Genomic DNA, 22,330 nt, shown 5'->3' with positions numbered 1-22,330 from the left:
ATGATTTCATTTATATGTGGAATCCAAAACACAAAACAAATGAATAAAAAAAACAGAAACAGACCTCTAGATACAGAGAACAATTTGGTGGGGAAGCAGGGAGAGGAATGATGAAATAGGCAGAAGGGATTAAAAGGTACAAACTTCCAGTTATAAAATAAAGAAGACATGTAATGTATAGCATAAGGAATATAATTAATAAGATAACAATCATATACAGTGACAGTAGCTAGATTTATTGTGGTGATCACTTCATAATGTATATAAATGTTGATTCACTACGTTATACACCTGAAACTAACATAATATTGTAATGTCAACTACACTGCAGTTAAAAAATTTGTTTTTAATTAAAAAAAGAATGGTAGCCTTCCTTTGGTGATTTTACCAAGAAGTTCCGATTTACACAGCAACAAACAATATAATGTAATGGTTTTGAAATAAGAGATTCCTGGGTTCTAATTCTAGTTCTCCCTCTTACACAAGTTGAATGACAATGAGAGCAATGCTAAATTTCCAGTGCACGGCACATAGCAAGGCTCACAGCAACTAAAAAATAGTTTTAGGGTATTTGGCTGAGACATATCACCCTTTGACCTGCAGAGTAGATTCAGTTGATTCAGTTGTTTACATGGGTCCCCATTCTATTCATCAAAATCCCAGTCATTCTCAAACACCTTATCTAATCCTTCTGGACAAAATTCATTTCATTCTCTAGAATCTCTCAATACTGTGAAGTTTTAACTCAATTACAGACTTTATTTGACTCCTGAAATCCTTTTTTCAGAATTAGATCAGACATATATGCATTAAATAAAATAACATAGCTCTTATATCATACTGCCTTGTATCATAATTGCATATAATATTACCAAAACTAGGTTTAAAGTCCTCTCAAATCCTTAAACCTTCCATTAAATTCTCCAGACTGCTTAGCATAGAGTAGACATTCAAATATATGTCCTATTTGATGACCCAGAATTGCAACAGATTATTTGAAGCTAGTTGAGGAAAGAGAAAATTGAGTTTGTTTCCAACATTCCATTCATCCTCCATCTAGACCCACATTACGAGACTACACTCCTTAAGACAAGAAGATAAAACAACATATTTTACCCTCTGACATTAAAATATCATAGAGCAAGATCCATCTCTAGTTTAATGATTTCTGAGAACTAGGTCATATGCATCTTATTACCACATAATTTGGGCATTTCCATACAGCCAGAGTGAAGATTGTAGCACAGCTAACAAATGCATTCAAATAAATGTAAAAGGTCAGTGTGCATTATTCAAATCCAAAATACATTAAGAGCGGGTTTTATTGGCCTGTATCATCAGGAGAATTTCTTCTCCACTTAGTTTACTTGCATTGGCACAGCTTTAGGGAAATGAATCTACAGATAATGCCTTACTTTAAATCGAGCCATGGAGGAAATCCTATAATTCTCATTTATTTCCTGTATTGTCTTAACTTCCATTTCATAAGAAAAATATTCCGCAATAAACTAGAGTTAAAACTTTGGTGAGATGGGATCTAACCAAAGAGCTTCTTAAACTCTCTAGCCTTCCAAAGGACATAAATTCTGGGAACTGGAGAGCTCTCCTAACTTCTTGAAGACTTTTTTTTTTAAAACCTTTTCATTGTTGGTCACACTCCTAGTCCTCCACAAGTTCTCCAGTCCAGCCCCAATTTCCCTCTTGCAGCTCCTAAGGTTGTGGCTCCTTCTTGCTTTAGTCTAAGTACCTACCACATACACTACAATTTAGCTGTACATTACTCTCTCTTAGGTACCAATTGTGTACTTTATACTTGAGGAATAAAATAAACCTCAAAATTCCTTACATGAGATTTTCTCTCTACTTCCTTAAGCCTGTATACTATATATTGGGTTCATTAGCAAAGAATCTATTAAGAATGAAGGGAAGTGTATATCCATATTACCATTCTTGGTATCTTTTTTCCACAAGCTTGGGGAAAATAATTTGAACACATTTATTGCTAATGGTAGTTCACATCTATTAAGTACTATTCTAAGTGTTTTGCATGGATTAGTTCAGCCAGTCCTCATACCAATCTCATCAGGCAGGTACTATTATTATCCCCATTTTACAGATGAGAAAATTGAGGCTCACAAGGTTAGTTAACCCGCTCCAGATTAAATAGTTAGTGACAGACATGGTATTTGAACCCAAGTAATCTAGCTCCAGAATAAATGTTTTCAATTACTACTCTACACTACCTCTTTTGAAATCATGAGCAAGAAAATCATCTGAAATCCCCATATTGAGAGATAATACAATTAATATTTTAAGTATTCTTTCAAGCATGTGGTAGAGCTTCACTTCTGCTATGTTCTGCCAGTCAAAGCAGTCAGCAAATCTGTCCAGATCTGAGGGGAGTTCACGGATGTCCATATCTTAACAGGAGGGCCATCGAGAAATTCTTGGCCATCTTTTACCACCACATCACAATTAATATATTTGAAGCAGTCTTTCAAGTATGTCTTTAGACACATAGTCACATATACTGCAAATTTTAAAGAAACAGAATTAAGAGACAACCGCTATTTTTACGGACTCCTCTTTAAGTAGTTGATTTTCTCCTCTCAAACACATGCCTCCTTCCTCCAGCCTGGTAGCCAACGTTAAAATCCTTTTCTGTAATTATATAATCATATGTTTTACACACACACACACACACACACACACACACACACACACACATCTTTATGTAGTCATTTAACAGTTGACAAAGATTCTTTCCTTGACCAGACTTTAGTTTGGCTCCTCTAAGCCCTCTTTTCAGCTACGCTTTGCCCTTGAGCTTCAGCATCTGTCCTGCTACACAGCCCAGTTTTAGCAAGAATCCTAAGTGAGTTTACAGCAAATCAACTCTCAATATCTGATTCAATAATATATGAGGAGATTCCTCATCCCCTACCTCGGATATCTGATCATCTTGGCCTGCCTTCAGCAAGAGTACTGGTAAGTTCGTGTAGCCAGAATTCCCCCTTACCCCCAGTATTTCCTCTTTACAATTTTTCATCCACTGGCTCCCACTCAGCCTTGGCTATAAAGTCCCACTTGTTCATGCTATATTAGGAATTGAGCCCAGCTCCAGTTCCATATGGAGGTCTTTTTTCCCCCATTACAATAGTTCCTGAAAATAATCTGGTTTTACTGCTTTAACTATTGTCCAGTTCTGATTTTTCTTTAACATAATACATTAGAAATCACTCCAAGATGCATGGAAAGAAGTTAACATTCTTTTTATTGGATATATATCTATGCTAGTAATATATCAAAATGCATTCAACCATTCCCTTGGAAGATAGAAAATGATGTTCAAGAAAATTATAAAAAGAAAGTGCCGATGGCAGAAAAGGTGGTGGATTAAACAACTGGGTCTACTCCTGATCCTTCCTGAAAGCTTACTAACATGCATTCACAGGGAATTTATTGCAAATCTCAAACCTACAATGACAGGGATAATGGAAGAGCACATAACAGCAACGAAATCTTGGAAGCTAGAAAGCAAATGATGTTTTGTCAGTCATGTTTCAGACCTGAGAACATGAACTCCTGTAAGTATTGAGGAAAGCCAAAACAAACCAATTTATACTGTTAAATCCCCAAAGGATCAGAATTGGTGACAACACATATCTCTGGAAAAAAGGTTGAATGGGAGACTAAAGTGGATTGACTGTAAGACTATTTAAGAAACAAGAAAGGTGGGGTGCCTGCATGGCTCAGTTGGTTAAGCATCTGCCTTCGGCTCAGGTCATGATCCCAGGGTCCTGGGATCAAGTCCCGCATCAGCTATTACTCAGTAGGGAGCCTGCTTCTCCCTCTCCCTCTGCCTGCTGCTCTCCCTGCTTGTGCTCTCTCCCTCTCTCTGTCAAATAAATAAATAAAATAAAATTTAAAAAAAGAAAGAAACAAGAAAGGTGACATCATCAAAATGGCAACATGGGTCGTTTCTGGCTTCAGTCCCCCTCACAAGAAGACCATCTACCAACTATTCACACACAAGACATCACCATGAAAATCCCAGTACCTGGGGGTGACGCTGAGGCACCCTCCTGGGTGACAGGATCAAGAAGAACCATAATAGAAGGGTAAAAGGAGCAGTTTCACTTTGACCTCATTGCCCCTCCCCCAGGCCAGCACAGCACCATGAGGAGAGGGCTCCCTTGGGCCTATGGTTTCTCCGGTGGGAAAACAGAGTCCAGAGTGGACATCGAGCTGCCCCAGCATTGGAGGACACTTCTCAGAAGGCCCACTCAGGGCTTTCATCAGGAGGATCACTGAGAGAATCTACAGGGCTAGACCGCTAGGGATCAGCTAGAGAAGGCAGGTGGAGTTGTAACAACTAGTGCTTGGATCTCGGAGGACCACGTTCTTTCTCACAGCTATGCCTGAGCCAAGATTTCAGCCAGCAGCTCTGTCCATCTGAAGAACCAAGCCAGTGGCCCAGTCTGGCCAGGGAGTTTGGTTGGCGATTTTCCCCAATTTGGATCCCTAGCCAATGGGCTATAGCTGTCATGAAGTCTGTTCTATGGACCCACGTGGTCAGGGAAGCAAATTCTCAGCTCTATCCAATTGCAGAGCATAACCTCCAATCCTACCTGATCATATGATCCAACAATTCCACTTCTGGGTATATATCTGAAGGAAATGAAATCACTATCTCAAGGAGCTATCTGCACACCCATATTTATTGCATCATTATTTACAGAGTAGCCAAAACATGAAAACAACCTAAGTGCCCATCAGTGGATGAATGGATAAAGAAAATGTGATAATACACACACACACAATGGACTACTATCCAGCCATAAAAAAATAAAAACAAAAACCCAGAAATCCTGCCACTTACAACATGGATGGACCTTGAGGACATTACGCATAAGACAGAGAAAAACAGATGTTGTATGATCCCATTTATATGTGGAATCTAAGAAAACTGAATTCACAGAAAGAGTAGACTGGTGGGTCTCACGGACAGGGAGAGGTGGGAAAATGGATGAAGATGTTCAAAGGGTACAAACTTCCAGTTACGAGATGAATATATTTTGGATCACAAGCTCCTCAGGAGCTTTCCAGGTGCAATCTGAAACAAGCCCCCCTTTGTAGATGGTAGGGAGACACCAAAGAAAGACACAAGCCACTCCAGGTTGGTAGATAGCAGTTTCAGTAAGCAAAAGGGAACTTACAAACAAGCCTTTCTTGGGCAGCGGCAAGACAAGGAGATCTCCACGCCTGTCACCAAATCTTAAACGTTTATATAGAGGTCTTTACTGGGTTCAGTCACATATAACGTCCAGCACTGGCCAGATGGTTTCGACATCACATCACTATCTCAAGGCTAGGTCCTTGGAGCAGTCTTCAGGAGCAGGGAAAGCAAGTGCAATTCACATTTCAAGAATAGGGGAGGGGTGAAGAGCCTCCAGTTGCTGGGATCCAGCTCATGGGTCAACTGGTGGTCAGGTCTTCTCAATGATCTTCCCCAACAATATGTTCTGGGATATAACATACAGCATGGCGACTACACTTAACGATATTTTACTCTTTATTTGAAAGGTGCTGAGAAAGTACATCTTAAAAGTTCTCATCATACAGACAAAATAGAGCTATCTATGTGAGGTGTTGGATATGATAACTAACCTTATTGTGCTTACCATTTAACAACATATATGTATATCAATCATCATCTTGCATACCTTAAACTTACACAGTATTATATGCCTATTATATGTCCGTAGAGCTGGGGGGAGGGGAACATATCACAACTCCAATCAGAACAGGCAGAAGATTGCCTCTCCACCTCCCCCAGCAGAAGACTGGAGGTTTAGGCTTTAAAGAAGGAAAACAAAAGATGTGGCAGTTACTGCTATGTGTTCAGCAAAATCAGTTTTCCTTTCCCTTCCAGGAACACAACTAAACAATATTTGCCAGTCTCACTTGCAAGGAGATGCAACCACATGGCTGAATTCCAGCCATTAGAATGTGAGTGGGAGTGATGGGTGCCTCTCATCAAAACTTCCCACACATTTTTCCCTTTTTGGCCAAACAGATGCAATGGATCCAGCATAAATTTCAAGGCCATAAAATTGAAATAACCTGGCTCCCTAAAGTGAAATAAGTAAGACCAGCAGAAGACAAATATGCTATGGTATCACTTACATGCAGAATCTAAAAAAGCCAAACTCATACATACAGAGACTAGAGGGTGGTTGCCATGCTGGAGAGTTGGGAAATGGGGAGACAGTGGTCAAAGAGCATAAACTTCCAGTTAAAAGATTAATGAGTTCTGGGGATCTAATATATAGCATGGTGATTATAATTAATAATACTGTATTATACTCTTGAAGGTTTGTTGAAACAGTAGATCTAAAATGTTCTCACCACAAAGAAAGAAATGGTAATTACTGAACGTGATGGAAGGTGTCAGCTAGCACCACAGCGGTGATCATTGCGCAACACGTACGTGAATCACATCAACATTTCGTACACCTTAAATTTATGCAATGTTATGTGTCAATTATATCTCAGTAAACTTGGGAGGAAAAACGAAATCTATAAAAGTTTAAGTTCAAAAGGATCTTCATTAACTTCCCAAAGTGAGTATAACTTTCCAACAGAGTAGGTGTAACCAGTTTTGAAGTTACAAAAAGAACTATGGTGAACTGTGCTCTATCCTCCTGACAGTGTCACACAACTCGAGGGCACAGGATTCACGCGGATAATTGTGAATGATGTCCCTTGGATTGAAGCAAGATGGCAGCCTGAATTCCTGTTAAACTATCTCTGTTTTGAATGGCCATAAGTTGCTTTAGACTTTTCTGCATTTAAAATATATGAAAGAGAGGGGCGCCTGGGTGGCTCAGTCGTTAGGCATCTGCCTTCGGCTCAGGACGTGATCCCAGGGTTCTGGGATTGAGCCCCACATTGGGCTCATGCTCTTCTGGGAGCCTGCTTCTTCCTCTCCCACTCCCCCTGCTTGTGTTCCCTCTCTCATTGGCTGTCCCTCTCTCTGTCAAATAAATAAAATCTTTTTAAAAAATAAATAAATAAAATAAAATATATGAAAGAGTTCTCAGAGGACAGTGCCATTTGGGTAAATCAGTGCTCAAAACCTCTGCCCCCCCAGTGCTTCCCAGCATGTAGACATGTGCTGAATGAAAGAGTGATGGGGAGAGAGGTCAGGTTTTTCTCAAGTGGCTATTACCCACAAGCTCAAAGATGTATCCAGGTAGTATGTCAGGTGGCTAGATTTTGGCCTAAATAAATAAGTCATCTGGTTCCTTAAATAACCATATAGAAAGCTACCTACTGAACATTACATTAAATTTTGGGTAAGTATGAACTTTCACTGTGTTAAGCCATTATGATTTGGGAATTTGTCTGTTATAATGGCTAATATTCTTGATTCTAATTTCCATAGAACCTATCACCCTGAAGTGGAGAGCTTTTATAACAAAACAAAACAACAAAAAAACCTAAAATGTGTGGGGTTGACATGAAGTCCAAGTAAACAAACACGAGAGTCTGGAAGGCCAGAGACCCTTTTAATGCCAGGCAAAACATTTGATAAAACTGCTGTCTGTGATAACTTGAAAGACAGCCACTGCCTACAAGTCTGGAGCTCCAGGGAAGTGGTTGGAAAGTTATATAGAGATCATATATATTGGCTACTATTGCCTGCTGTCAGCAGGTATTACATATAAAAGATGAGCTCAGGTAAGAATTCGTCTGGTTTTCAAGAAATAACAGAAAAGAATAGAGTCCAAAGTCAGAACAATTTACAGGGTTGAAAAATCTGTCTCTTCTTTCACCAAATATTAAGAAATAAGATTTTAAAACACCTTACGCAACAAAATCTAAAGAGACTCTTCAGCTAAGCAAGGGAATGCAGCTGCACAGCAGATACAAAATAAGGCTGCCACCTTCCAACCAAGCCACGACTCAAAGTCGTCACTCTTAAGTTGAGCGATATGACAGTGAAGAAATACACAGGGAAAGCTTGAGAATTATGTCTAGGAAAAATCTGTGTGAGTGGTAACCAGTATTTGGAGCTTACTGAAAGTAAGTTTTTTATTAAAAACCATCAAAATTTTGATAGAATTGCCAAAGAAATCACAAGGCTGGTTTAAAGGAACCTGATTTGGAAAGGTCTTAATATAACCTTCCAGAATAAAGGGACAATGAGAGCTTCACACACTCCCAAAAAAGGCAGACTCATCAAAGTCTATGTCTGATGTGAGCATAAAAGGTAATGGAGGAGAAAGAACCTCCCAGAAGAAGAGCCAGGGGCCATGAGGAATGGTATCAAGGAAATTCCTCTCCAAAAGCAGACTCAGAGCCACACAAAGAATTTCTTCATCTTCAGGCGAGGACACCTTTATAATGCTTGCTTAACAGAACTTCAAAATCTATGGACCAGAGATTGTTGTATGTCTCCCATCCTTTTCTTTTTCTTTTTTTTTTTTTTTCCTTTTCTTTTCCTGAGTAGAGTTTTCTTTGTGTTTATCCCATCCCTGCTCCACCATCACTATGATGGTAGGAAGAGCAGACAACTTTTCTTCCTCATGTACATGTCAGAGCTTCACACGTAGCCACATCCAGCCCTCACAGGGGGGCTGCATATCACTCAGAAATCCCAAACGCGGAACTGGGTGTAGTGAACAGATGGGTCGTCTGCCTTGGAGAAGGATGGTGGATGATATGCTCTACGTGTAGGAGGAATATGAGACAGATCCTAAGTGACCAGCAGAGCAAATGATCACAGAAGTCTCTTTATACTCACAAAACCCTCTTTTTCTCCTCCTGGACACATGCTTGACTACATTTTCCCAACTCGCTTATATTTAGGTGTGAGTGAGTTTGGCCAATGGGATATAAATGTAATGATGAATACCAGTTCTAGGCCTGACCCGTTAAAACCTCCCAAGGCGATGCTCCCTCTCTTTCCCTATCTGTTGGCTAGATTCAGAGATCCAGAGGGGATCCCAAGGCCTTCAGGGATGGCAGAGCCACAAGATCAAACAAACCACAAAAACCTGGGTCCCGGTAGAACCATGAAAGAACAAGGACAGTGAGGAGGGAACCATCAACAAAGAGTTGAGAAAATTTTCCAGAACAAAGAATATAAGCTCTATCAAAGCAAAAATTGTACCAGACAAAGTAGAACAGGCAAAGAAAACTTCATTCAAGGCTGTTGCAACGGGGAAGAGAAACCAGAACTAAGTCTAGCTCAACTCCACTGAAATGACCTTTGGGAGAGGCTTTAAGACCGAGGTGGGGGGATTGTAGGCTACTTGTGTTTGCTAACTGGACTTACCCAGAGGGAAAGCAAATTTTCTTGAATCTTTTTGCTTTAAGATTTATTTATTTGAGAGAGAGAGAAAGAGAGAGCGCGCGATCGGGGGAGGGGTGTATAGGGAGAGAGAGAAGGAGAGAGAAAATTTTAGGTAGACTCCCTGCTCAGCACGGAGCCCAATGTGGGGCTCAGTCTCACCAGCTGGAGATCATGACCTGAGCTAAAATCAGGAGTCAGATGCTTAACCGACAGAGTCACCCAGGCACCCCAAATTTTCTTGTAACTTTATGACAGGAGGTCACTTTATAACTTGGAGCAAGCTTCCTACCAAAGTTAGGCAAAAATCTGTCTCTATTAAGCCATTGTATTCAATTCAATTTGTCATTGGTGTGGTAAAGGATAAACAGTTGGTAAAACACAATAACACTAAACCCAAATAGATCCCACTATATACGGTAACTTAATTATGAAAAAGATACTTAATTTCTCTAGGAGAGAAGAGCTTGGCACAAATGACCAGGCATCTGAAAGAAAATAAAATCATACCCCTATCTAAACAATATATAAAAATAAATTTAAGCTACATTAAAGGCTTAAATATACAATAAGGGATTAAACATTTGAGGAAAAAATAAGAAAAATAAGTTTTTTTTTAAGAAGGTAGATTTATTTGACTTTATAAAAACAAATTGCTATATAGGCGAAAGCTGCTCTGCCAAAATCGGTGAAGAAATAACAAGTAATCGATGAAGATACGCTGGAACTTGCAGGTAGTTAGAGAAAAACAAGTGAAAGTAGCCACGTTACGAGCTGCATACACGTATCAGAAGAGCAATGTTCTTTAGTGACGCCTACGGTGGCGGCGCTGCCAGGAGAAGGCACTCCGAGCAGAAATGTGAGTCATCAAGGGTGTTTTTAAGAAACAATCTGCCAATATCAACTAAATTTAAAATTCATATGGCCTCAGACCCAGAAATCCCCTGCATGGATATCAATCACATAGAAATAAAGTGCCAGTGAATAAGAACATTAATACAAGGATGTTTATTGTAGCACTTTTTGAAGAGGCAAAAACTGTCAACATACGGGGGTTTGCAACGGCACCGCTGACACAAACAGCGATTTCGATAGGTTAGACCACGGGAACTGAACCAACACACGCCAGTCCATTTAAACACCATCTTTGACTTATCAAGAAAGCTAGTATTTTCCTTCCTCTCCCTTTTTTACACCCTGTCTCTTGGTTTCAATCATTCAGACACTTTTGAATCTCAGAACCCCACGTCAGCAAAATCCCTGGAACCCACAGAAACAGTCACAAGTCCAGAGCTCTTCATCAGAAAGAAATTACTGTTTCTGTTTTTCTATGCTCACCACTGTTTCCCTTTAGACCACGCCTCCTTTTAATAAGATTTTGCTCTGAGATTCCAGGAAACCGAGTAATGATTATACAACTAAAGAGCAGCAGTACCTACTGTAATCCTATTCGCATGTAACGATATCTATCTTTCTCTAGAAAGGCATACACCAAATTCTCAACAGAAGCATAACTCCACTTGCTTGATGAAATTACCATTCATTCTTACTTTCTTCTTTCTGTTCTATAATTTCCACATTTCATTCAATAAACAGTACGTTTGTCATCAGAAGCCACAATAAACATAATGTTTTAACTTAGCGTTATCACGGTTCCAATTTTTTTCTTCACCCATATTGATGTGTGTATCTGAGAGTGGGAGGGAAGGAATAATCTTTTCTAAAAGATACTTATTTGAATGGTGAAATGAAAAATCTCATTAACAACGTATAAAAATGAACCAATAAAATGGTACAGTGACTCTATGTCTGGGCCCACAAATAAAATTTCAATGTAATTTTAGAGGAAATGGTCCTTCCATTTTAACAGCCTCTAAACCTTGAGAAACCATTCAAAGAACTACTCCCCACTTCCTTTCATCTAGTAGCCATGTATACAGAAGATAGATGCTAATATATCTATGTAAGTAAGATTTTTTTTTCCTCTAAGGAAGACTCAGAAAGCATAACTCTATGGAAAATATATTAACCCATAAAATCAAGTTACTGCTATTCATATTCGGGATCTTACTGAGAAATAAGTCTCTATAAGGTTATATCATAAGTAAAGATAATAGAGAGCATCTTGAAGAGGTCACACACAAAAGAAATCATCATTCTCTCCTAACAAGGAAAAATCACATTACACGTAGCCTTTGTAGGAAGAGATGTATTGAATGCACCATGAACTTGAGGAGACTACGCCAAGGAGAACTAAGTCTCCGCGTGAGTTGTCCTTTTGATTTAAAGATATAACACCTTGCCCTCCCGCAGCTCCAGATGGCATTATTTCAGCAACTCAAGGCTCTGAGGTGAGCCCATGTCATACGGACAAAATCTATCTCAGTCTCATGTTTGCAAATATCCAGATTAACATAAAACCATGTGAGCAGTGGTAAAACAACACCAGAACCAAAGTCAGGAGTTCTGGATCCTAGGCCAAGAGCTGCAGCTAGCTGACGTTGAAGAAGTCCCAGAATTCATTTTTCTCTTATGCATCCTGGTTAAATTTGATGATCTCTAAGTCTTCTGCCAGAAAGTCTATGACTTTGGGGCTGGTTGTTTTCAGGACTGAGGAACTAACAGCTTTTGCAGCCTGCAGATGCAACCAAGGGCCCCCGTTCTCCACCCTTCATTCCCTCATGTATCTGGCCTGCCTGCCTGCCTTCCTTTGCACAGCCCTTTCCTTCCTCCTTCTGCCAATTCCCTGCCTTGATTCAACGCTGCCACCCATTATTCTCCAAGAATAATGGCAACACTCATGGCACCCTTTCTATGTGCCATACAGTTTACATTCATTTCCTCATTTAACCCTGACAACTACCTTATGAAATAGGGTAAATTATTTTCTCATGTTATAGGCCACGAACCTGAGTTAGACAGTTTTTCCTTCACTCTACGTCTGATCATTACATTCCAGTAGATACAATAAAGTGATCATTAAACACCTGGTATGAAGTCCTTGGCCATGGTGACCAGAATAAAAGGATCACATGGGTGATCTCACAATGTCTCAGCTTATGGCTGCTGTTCATGATTCTTAAGCAAATCCCTTCAGTAATGCCTGAGGCTTTAAAGGGGCTCTTAATGCTCTCCAGGAATGGAGTGATTTCTTCCATCCTACAGTAGCCTATGCCAATAGCCATCCTTCTGCTGTAGCATAAGTGTGGGTGCAATGTGTCTACTTTGACCAAGGACAAAATCCCCACACTAGGGGCGCCTGGGTGGCTCAGTCATTAAGCATCTGCCTTCAGCTCAGGGCATGATCCCAGGGTCCTTCTTCCTCTCCCACTCCCCCCGCTTGTGTTCTCTCTCTCACTGGCTGTCTCTCTCTGTCAAAGAAATAAATAAAATCTTAAAAAAAAAAAATCCCCACACTAAAAGAAACTAAAATTCAACAGGTCGGGAACCAGAGACAAACACTTTGGTCACCAAGACTTTCTTCCCTATTTAATCAATTGACTATAAACTGCTCCTATTTCTCTGTGCATATATATCACTAAGACGTTGTGAAAGTTCAAGGAACTATCAGAAGCATCACATGTGGTTGTAAAGAATTAAAAGGCTTCGTGTGCTTGAGCAGGTTATTTATCTTCTCTAAGCCTCAATTTCCTGATTTGTAAAAGGAAAAAAGTACCTATTTTCAAGGGGTTTGTACAGATTAAATAACTTATATCACCTCATAGCTGCTGGAATGGCTATTATCAAAAAGACAAGAAATGACAAGTGTGGGGGAGGGTGTGGAGCAAAGGGAACGCGTGTGCACTGCTGGTGGGAATGTAAATTGGTGCAGCCACTATGACAAACAATATGGCAGTCCCTCAAAAAATTACAGATAGAAGTACCATGTGATCCAGCAATTCCACTTCCGGATATGCGTCTGAAGAAAACAAAAACACTCACTCAAAAAAACATATGCACCCCCATATTTATTGCAGCATTATGTACAATAGTCAAGACGTGGAAACAACCTAAGTGTCCTTTGAAGGATGACTGGATAAAGAAAGTGTGGAGTGTGTGTGTGTGTGTGTGTGTGTGTGTGTGCATGAGTGCACAATGAAATATTATTCAATAATATAAAGGATTGACATCTTGGTGGGAGCTCTTTCCTTTCTCACTCTGGCCATCTTGGCAGCTGCTCTTGGCTGGGGCTGTCCCGCATCTAAGGCAGGAAGATGGTGGCCACAAAAAAATGAAGAAGTCACTGGAGTTGATCAACTCTAGGCTCCAACTCATTATGAAAAGTGGAAGGTACTCACTGGGATACAAGCAGACTCTGAAAATGATTAGAAATGACAAGCGAAACTGGTCATCCTCACCAACAACAGCCCAGCCTTGAGGAAATCTGCAATAGAATACTACACCACGTTGGCCAAAACCAGTGTCCATTACCACAGTAGCAATGATATTGAATTGGACACGGCATGTGGGAAATACTACGGAATATGTACCCTGGCTATCATGGATCCAGATGATTCTGATACCATGAGAAGCACACCAGAACAGACGGGTGAAAAGTAAATCATGCAAAAATTTTTCTTTAGTAAAACTGTCTAGAGCTTGTTTTCTTTTTTTTCTAAAAAAAAAAAGGAATGAAATCTTGCCATTCACAACAACATGGATAGATCTTGAGGGCATGACGCTAAGTGATGTAAGTCAGACAGAGAAAAACAAATACTATATGATCTCACTTATATGTGTCATCTTAAAAAAAAATCTGAGCTCATAGATACAGAGAAGAGATTGGTGGTTGCCAGTGGTGGGGGAGAGGGTGGAGATTGGGTGAAGGGGGTAAAAAGGTACAAATTTCCAATTATAAAATACGTAAGCAATAGGCATGTCATGTATGGTGTGGTTACTATAGGTAAAAATACTCCACTGCCTACTTGAAAGTTGCTAAAAGAATAGATCTTAGAAATTCTCATCACAAGAAAAAACATTTTTTTGTCACTATAAACAGTGACAGATGTCAACCAGACTTACTACAGTGATCATTTTGCAATACAGACGACTATCAAAACATGTTGTAGACCTGGAAGTGGTATAATTTTATACATCAATTATACCTCCCTAAAAAAATAATAATTTATGGAAATGCTTGCAATGGTAAACATTTAGTACCATTTAATTCAGTAAACATTAGATACAGATGTAGATATAGATAGTAAAGGATATGATGTAACAATACACGCATAGATACTCATAAGCAAACAGATGATCGATGTCTGAGCATATGGAATTTGATGCTTACTCTCAGCCTCATGGAAATTACTTAGACCTCAGAATGTGCTCGGCTATCATAATACGAACACAATCACCAAAAAATGCCATCCTTCTCTCTTTACAGTGAGTTTGAAAAAGTCTGGTGAAACCATGTAGCAGAAAGCAGCTTCGGCCCTGACCCTGGAATACATGTGTTCATGTTTACTACAAAGGGCTCTGGAGCCACCGTGTGGCCACGTAGCACAGCAGCCCGCCACCCAATCAACTCCGCAGAAGCTGTTAGGTCTCAGCTTTCCAGAGGCCCCCTTCCACACTGAGAAGATGAATAGTTGCCTTGATTGGAAGAAGAACCCTATGCCTTCTCAGACAGAAACAGTGCATAAAGTCGGCTCTATTGTTCAAACCTATTTTTGTGTTTCGTATTGGATGATCCCAAGTGAACACTCGCCCCATGAAGCTCCTGGTGGGTCCTTAAGGATTCTGTCGCTGCCAATCAGTAGGAGAGAGAGGCATGTTACATGATGGACTGGAACGTGATCAGAAATGAGCTCTAATAGAGGTGTGTAGACAGAAAGGAGGCTTTGGGGGGAAGCTAACTGGAATGCAAAAGCATGACTAAGGACAGGCTGACAGCAAAGGCTGAGTGGGAGAATTCAACTCAATTTTTTGTTCTTTTTGGGTTTTTTGAGCTGCGGCTACTGTGAGTCATGCTCTCTGCTAAGGGCTAGAGATAGGAAGAAAGCTAACACCTTCACAAGCTCAGTGAGGAAGGAGAAATCTTGAAGAAGTGCTAAGGAATCACAAGCAATAGGCTGTTGAGAAATTCTCAGGTTAACCCAAACGAGCAGTGCTCTAGGGGAGGAAATCTACTAAGTTTATAAAGCTAATTCCTGGACATAAACATGCTGCTAGACCAAAGAAAACTTTAATCCATATATGCCACTTCTGGTTTGAAAGAGAAAACAAGACCTTTCCCTTTCTTTTCCCTGGCGAAAAATCTCTGAGTCTTCAGAGGCCAAGTTCAAAAGATCCACTTTTCCACGGTACCTTCCCTAACCAACTGAATGCCATATCATTGCTTTATCACTTCTTTGAGTTTTAGGCACCCCTGTCTTTATTTTATTACCCAGTACTTGGTTCTAAGCGACTTTGCATTTTTTTCCCAGTGAACTCAGGTATTCATATACCTTATCATCCCATTTTAGCCAAACAAATGTTAGACACTCTGAAGACAGAAAATAACTCATCAATGTTTACAGTTTCAGAGTCCTTACCTTGCATTCCCTTCAGCAGGTCCTGACTGCCATCAGACCTAAGCTCGCTCATCATCCTTCACCCCTCCCCACAAGGCTGTGCGCATCTCACAGTTCTCTTCTTTCTCCTAATCCCTGAGAAAACGGGGCCCCTCTTCTGCTCAAAGATAATCTTTCCGCCATGTTCTGCTTTTCCTCTCTGTTCATTTTTCTCCAGCACCTAACTCCATCAATTAGTCTCCTTTTTTCATAGCTCTTCAATCTCTCTCTTTACACAGTTCTCTTCTTCTCAGCCTATAAGAGGATTCTAATCTCTCTCCTGTTCCCTGGCTGCTGCCCCAACTCTCCTTCCTTTCTTACCTAATCCATTAGAGTCTGTTCCCCATTTCTACCTTGATACACTCAGTCTGGCTTCCTCCCTCAATTGTTTTCATACAATGAAGTCATCTCAAATGTTGAATCCAACATTTATTTCTTACCTTATTTAACCTTGTTCTTTTTCCATAGCTGTTGACCACCTGCTCCTTAAACTCTCCCCAAGGAAAAGCAGTTTATCAGCTCTTCACTTTGTACTACGTTCTTTACTGAGCCTGAGATGTCAAATGAAAAGAAATGGTCCCTGCCTCCCAACAGGTTACAGTCTAGCAGAGAAAGCTGAGTACAAGGTAACGAGAGTACAGAAGAAGAAGTCTCTTTGTCTCCTGGTTCTCCTACTGAACCATTCCATGTTCTCCTTTCCCTACAACAAAGGTCTCTCCAGTTTTTGATCACACACCCTATCAATATATACATATAAGCACATATACATAATCAGAGGCTAATACCTCAATATAATTAGGTGAGATTTGTCATTATCTATGCTAGACATACATTCACATTTCAAATAGTCTTCTGGAAGGCTTCCCAAAATTTCTTTGTAATGAAACTGACAAAGAGATTTAACTTTGAGTAAGAAAAAATGTTAGCTCGAGGAAGTGGAGAAAGGGGAACTCTTATACACTATTGGTGGGAATGCTCACCGGTGCAGCCTCTATAGAAAACAATATGGTGAATTCCTAAACAAATTCAAAATAGAGCTACCATATGATCCGGCAATTCCACCTCTGGGTGTGTATCTGAAGGAAATAAAGTCACCATCTTGAAGAGATATCTGCACCCCATGTTCACTGCAGTATTATTTATAATAGTCAAGACAGGGAAACAACCTAAGGGCCCACTGAAGGATGAATAAAGAAAATGTGACATATATCACATATAGGATACACACACACAATATATATATAGTGTTAATTACATGATTATATTATATATTATGTATTTGATATATAGACTTGTATACACACATATACACACACTGGAATATTATTCAGCCATAAAAAAGAAGAAAATTCTGCCATTTATGGCAACATATATGAAACTTGAGGGCATTATGCCAAGTGAAACAAGTAAGAGAGAGAAAAACAAATACAGAGCAAGATCTCCCTTACATGGGAAATCTGAAAAAACTGAAGTCATAGAAACAGAGAATAGACTGGTGGTTGCCAGGAATCAGGGCAGGGGTGGGGAGGTGTGGAATGGATGAAAGTCATTAAAAATACAAACTTCCAGTTCTAAGATGAATAAAGTCCTGGGGATGTAATGTACAGCATGGTGACTATACTTAACCATATTGTATTGTATATTTGACAGTTGCTAAGAGAGTAGCTCTTAAAAGTTCTTACCACAAAAAAAAAAAAAGAATTGTTAACAAAGTGAGTTCGTGCTATCAAATCATTACATTGTACACTGCATGTAACTGCATATGTTAGAGATCAATTATAACTCAATGAAGCTAGAAAAAATAAAAATTAAAGACAGCAACAAAACATGCCAGCTCTTTCACCTTCTTTTTCTTGGCTTATGTTTTCATTATGGATATTAATCTTCAAGCTGCAATTTCTTTGCAAGAATTTTTTTTTTTAAGTTATCTCTACACCCAATGTGGGGCTTGAACTCACAACCCTGAAATCAAGAGTCAGATGCTCTACTGACTGAGCCAGCCAGGTACCCCCTTTACAAAAATCTTTTAAGTGACTGTTTAAATTGGACTTTATCTTACAGGATTCAGCACAAGGCCCTATCCTGCATTTAATGAGTATATATTAATAAATTCATATTTATTAGGGCTTAGGTATTTTCTGTCCCAAGAAAAAATATGCCTCAGGTCCTTAGGAAGACTTTAGAAACCCAAGGTGCTGTGAGAAACTGGAAAAGCTGCTAAGAAGCGGTTCTGAAACACTGTGCATAAATACTCCACTCCTGGAAATATAAAGAACATACGTCATATAGATTTGCCTTCTTGGTACCCCTAGTATTGGTTTTCAGTTATGATACCCGGCTTTTTTTTTAATTAAAAAGAAAACTCAATTCTAGGGTAGTAGGGAGTCCCACGGTGGAACCAAGTGGCATTCCCACTGAGTATTGGCCATGTCCAGCCATACCTGGGGAGCCAGCAGGAAGACCATGTGAGAGAACCTCTACACGAGGATGCTAGTGGTCAAGATACACAAGAGCTCACTTTGGTACTAACAGCCTCCAGTGTAAGATTGAGCTGGGAGTAACAAGTTTACCCTGAACCTTCAGACAGGCTTCAGAATGAGGAAGACAGTAAGCCCAATGAAGGAAGAAATCAAAGTTCCCAAGCTTGGTATAAACATAAAGATCAGAGTTGGAGGCAAGAATGGAGGCAAGAATGTGGTGGAGACATCTGGTTGTTCACCAAAATTGCTACCCTTTTCCATGCTGATACACCTTACCATCCAGCCACCCAGCCAGAGACTGCATCTTACTGCCTACCTGGCCATATGTGTAAATTATCTTCAATAGAATGTGAGAGGAAGTGATTGGGCAACTTCCGCCTCAATTCCAAGTAGCAAACAATTGCTTCAGACTTGTACTCTTTCCCTTTCCGGCAACTCGATCATGGATATGCCTATGCCACCCTCCAATCATGATGCCAAGAGCAGTGCCCTAGGAGACAGCAGGGCAACCAGGTGGAAGGAGTCGGTATGCCTGAACGACCTCGTGGAGCAGAACGACCTCACCAACTTGGAATACTCACTGCAGGACTATTACCTGACAGTGAAACTACTTCTTTAAACACCATATTTGGTCCTCTGTGTTAGAGTAGCTTAGCCAGTGCTCTAACTGATACCTCGGGAAAACGGAATGGATTATTGGATGGTTCCTGTTAACTGTTAAGCTCTCCTGAATCCCCCCAACCTGATGCAGCCTGAGGAAATTTTGGCTGCTTCTACGTGGTTATAGAGGCAGTATAGTTCAATGGAAAGGAACCGGCATAGGGTATATTTTGGTTGAGGCCCCAGCTTGATCTCTAAAAATTGTACAACTTTGATCGTGTTACTTAAACTTTCTAAGCTTCAGTTCACCTATAAAGAGAGGATAAGAACAATATAGTGGGGATAGCGAGAGAACCAAAACCAGTCCTGGGAAAGAGTAGGCATTTCATAACTGATAGTATCCTCTCTTCTGGAAGCTCAAATCCAGGAATTGGTAGGCATGGTTCTTTATGCCAAGAACTTTATGAGGCAGAGTCCATTACCAGAAATTTTAGACCCAACTCTCCCCATCAGCCTTCTTGAACTCTGTATTGAACCAGCTCTCCCTACCCAACACTCTTCATTCCCCCATCTCCTACAACCCAAGACACATAAGGTCTGTAATTCCTGTGACAATGGCAACTCTGGACCCACATGTTCCTGTAGCTGAAAACAAGAAGGATACAGACTAAGAAAGGTGGGAAGAGTGTGTTCTGTGTGAAATAAATAACAGTGGCTATGTGCCCACAGTTTGGGTCTGAATGACGTCTAGACATTCATGGACTCCATATTTATGTGCCCTATACAACTCTTTAGACCAAGGGCTAAAATCACATTCCACAAACATTTACAATGAATCTATTCCATCTAATCTCTAAATTACAAGAGATATAAGGATTAAAAATGGCAAGACCTCAGGGGCGCCTGGGTGGCTCTGTCAGTTAAGCATCTGACTCTTGATCTCAGCTCAGGGTTGTGAGTTCAAGCCCCATGTTGGGCTCCATGCTCAGCATGGAACCTACTTAAAAAATAAAAAGTTAATTAATTTTTTTAAAGGCAAGGTCTCTGCCTCTTAAAGCTCCCAATTTAATGAGGATAACAGAAACACATATAAAAATCTTCAATACAGACAGACTCTAAAAAGTCCTGTAACATATCAAACAAGCTAGGGTATGGCCTTAGCTACTATAACAAAGAGGACCAAGATAGAGTGGTTTAAACAAGAGATTTATTTCACTATCATGAAATGTTTGATATGCACCTATGATAAAAGAAGGAATTGCCTTGTTTAAGTACTATGATGAAAGTGGTGAAATCTATCCTCTTGGTCCCAGCGCTGCTTTTTCTTCTAAGATACAATCCCTTTACAACTTTCCCAGTGTAAGTCTTCAATATCCTGGTATATCGCCCCCCCATGCTAGAACATGTTTTCAAAAAAGTACTGAAGTATTTATTCATAGTAGGATGTAAATAACTGGTAAGGTTTAACATGGTACAATTTCCAGGGATTTTAGCCCTTTGATGAATTACAACAGAGATGAAGACAACAGAGTACATTTTATCATGGAATTTTGAGCATCATAAAGCAGTATTTGGGCAGAGATGGGTCTGTGAGTATCAAAATAAACCACCTATTCTTAGAACATATCTAGAACATATGTTGGCTGTTAACAGTGCTGGTGAATGAGCAGTAAATGTGTTGGGGGGAAACACATGGAAGAATTTGTAAGCCTCCAGCCCCAAGGTTAGGCCTTCTCTCTACCTCCAGCTACTTTAACTTACAGACTGGAGGACAAACTGACCACATACAGTACTTCGATCATTACCAGGAGATCCTGAGTGAGTGAAGAGGATTTGTCAGATGAGGCAAGAAGAATCAGAAAATTAGGCCAGGTCAGCTTTATCGTGTCTGCACTAACACGATCATTTTGACAAAATAGTTCATGAACTTTGGATATAATTTTTTTCCTCATCCTAAAATAACCCTGACTATCCTTCCACGGTAAGAAGTAGCCTTGGAATTATGTTGATCCTAATTTGAATCACTGTGCCCTCAGGAGTTAGTTTGATTTCCCAAAGAGATAAACTAAAGTTCCTGTCACCAACTTACAATTTGCTGTGTATTGCTCATTGTGATTATTTTTAATGGTATGATCATTTTTATTTTATCTTTTACACCATCATACTCTATTCTTCTTAAATGGCAGTTCCATCAGGTTCTAAGTTTAGGTTGCTTATTGGTCAGGGAGAAGTACTCATAGAGTCTAAATTATTATATTTTCCCTGTGACACGTTCATGACATATAATATAAATAATATATAAATATAATAAAATAATATAAATTATTATATTTTCCCTGTGACACGTTCGGCATTTGATCCCAAATAACACTGAAGAACTGTTTCGTTAATATGCTCTCTCACTATACTTTAAGTTTGTTACAAAATATTCTGAATGATCCAAATTCGGTTGTAGCTCACAGCTTTATTCCTCTTCTAAAATCCTCTAGTTCTTATGAGTCATGCCAAAACCAGCATGTGCTGCTTTTCAAAATGTATAATGGCCTAACACTGTTTTCCACAAATCATACTGGTTTTGAAAAGGATGTGCTATATAGAAGCTGACTCAGAACATTTTTAGATGCTTTGGCTTTGTGTTTCTAAAAAAAAGAAGAAGAAAGGAAAATGAAAAAAGAAAAAAATCTGGTCATACCAAATCACAGGTCATTTTGGCCATCTGCATGCAAAAATTGCAGAAATTTCTTCTGTAATACTAACTCCTGACAACTTAATAAAAGTTCTTTAATACACAGTTTTTAATCCAATATTGTGTTTGCCTTTATAATATCTACAAACTAATTTGTAAACAACCTCATATTTTCAGTCTTTTACTTAGAAACATACTATATTCACCACACTAAAATATTGAACAAAAACTTTCAGAAGAAATGCAGAAATAAAATTGTTAGTTTAATTATAAAACAAAAACATTTGGGCCTTGTTTTTAAATGTTTTCATTAGGAGAAGGAAAGCAGTCTTAATTGGAGTTTGCTATAATTAGTCAACTTATTTAACATAATAATAACTTCCTTGCACTCTTCATGTGCAAAATAGATTATGAAAAAGAGAATGACCTGTTCTACCAAAGCTTAAAAAATGAAAGCACATTGCTTTGTTTGATCCTTTAAGACCCAAGATCATTTTAAAATTCAACAATGCTCAGACTCATTTAACAATCTCTCTAAATTCTTTGTGGTTTATGCTATAAATGCAGAGAGATTTTTTTTCTAAAACTTTTTGAAGACTTTATTTATTTGAGAGGGAGAGAGAGAGAGAGGAAAAGCACAGAGGGAGAG

General features: G+C 39.4%; 1 long non-coding RNA gene and 1 pseudogene across 3 annotated transcripts in view; one reads left to right on the top strand and one right to left on the bottom strand.

The window, feature by feature from the left end:
- LOC123789316 (uncharacterized) overlaps positions 1 to 22,330 on the bottom strand; it is a 345,463-nt gene that overhangs the window by 267,892 nt on the left and 55,241 nt on the right. The gene's annotated exons all lie outside the window — the stretch shown is intronic.
- Positions 13,593 to 13,921, top strand: LOC123788702 (large ribosomal subunit protein eL30 pseudogene; annotated as a pseudogene).

Source organism: Ursus americanus, chromosome 3 (genome assembly GCF_024610735.1).
Source record: "Ursus americanus isolate L20-20 chromosome 3, mUrsAme1.1.p, whole genome shotgun sequence".
In the NCBI taxonomy this organism is placed as follows: Eukaryota; Metazoa; Chordata; class Mammalia; order Carnivora; family Ursidae; genus Ursus; species Ursus americanus.
This window is presented reverse-complemented; position numbering and strand designations above follow the sequence as displayed.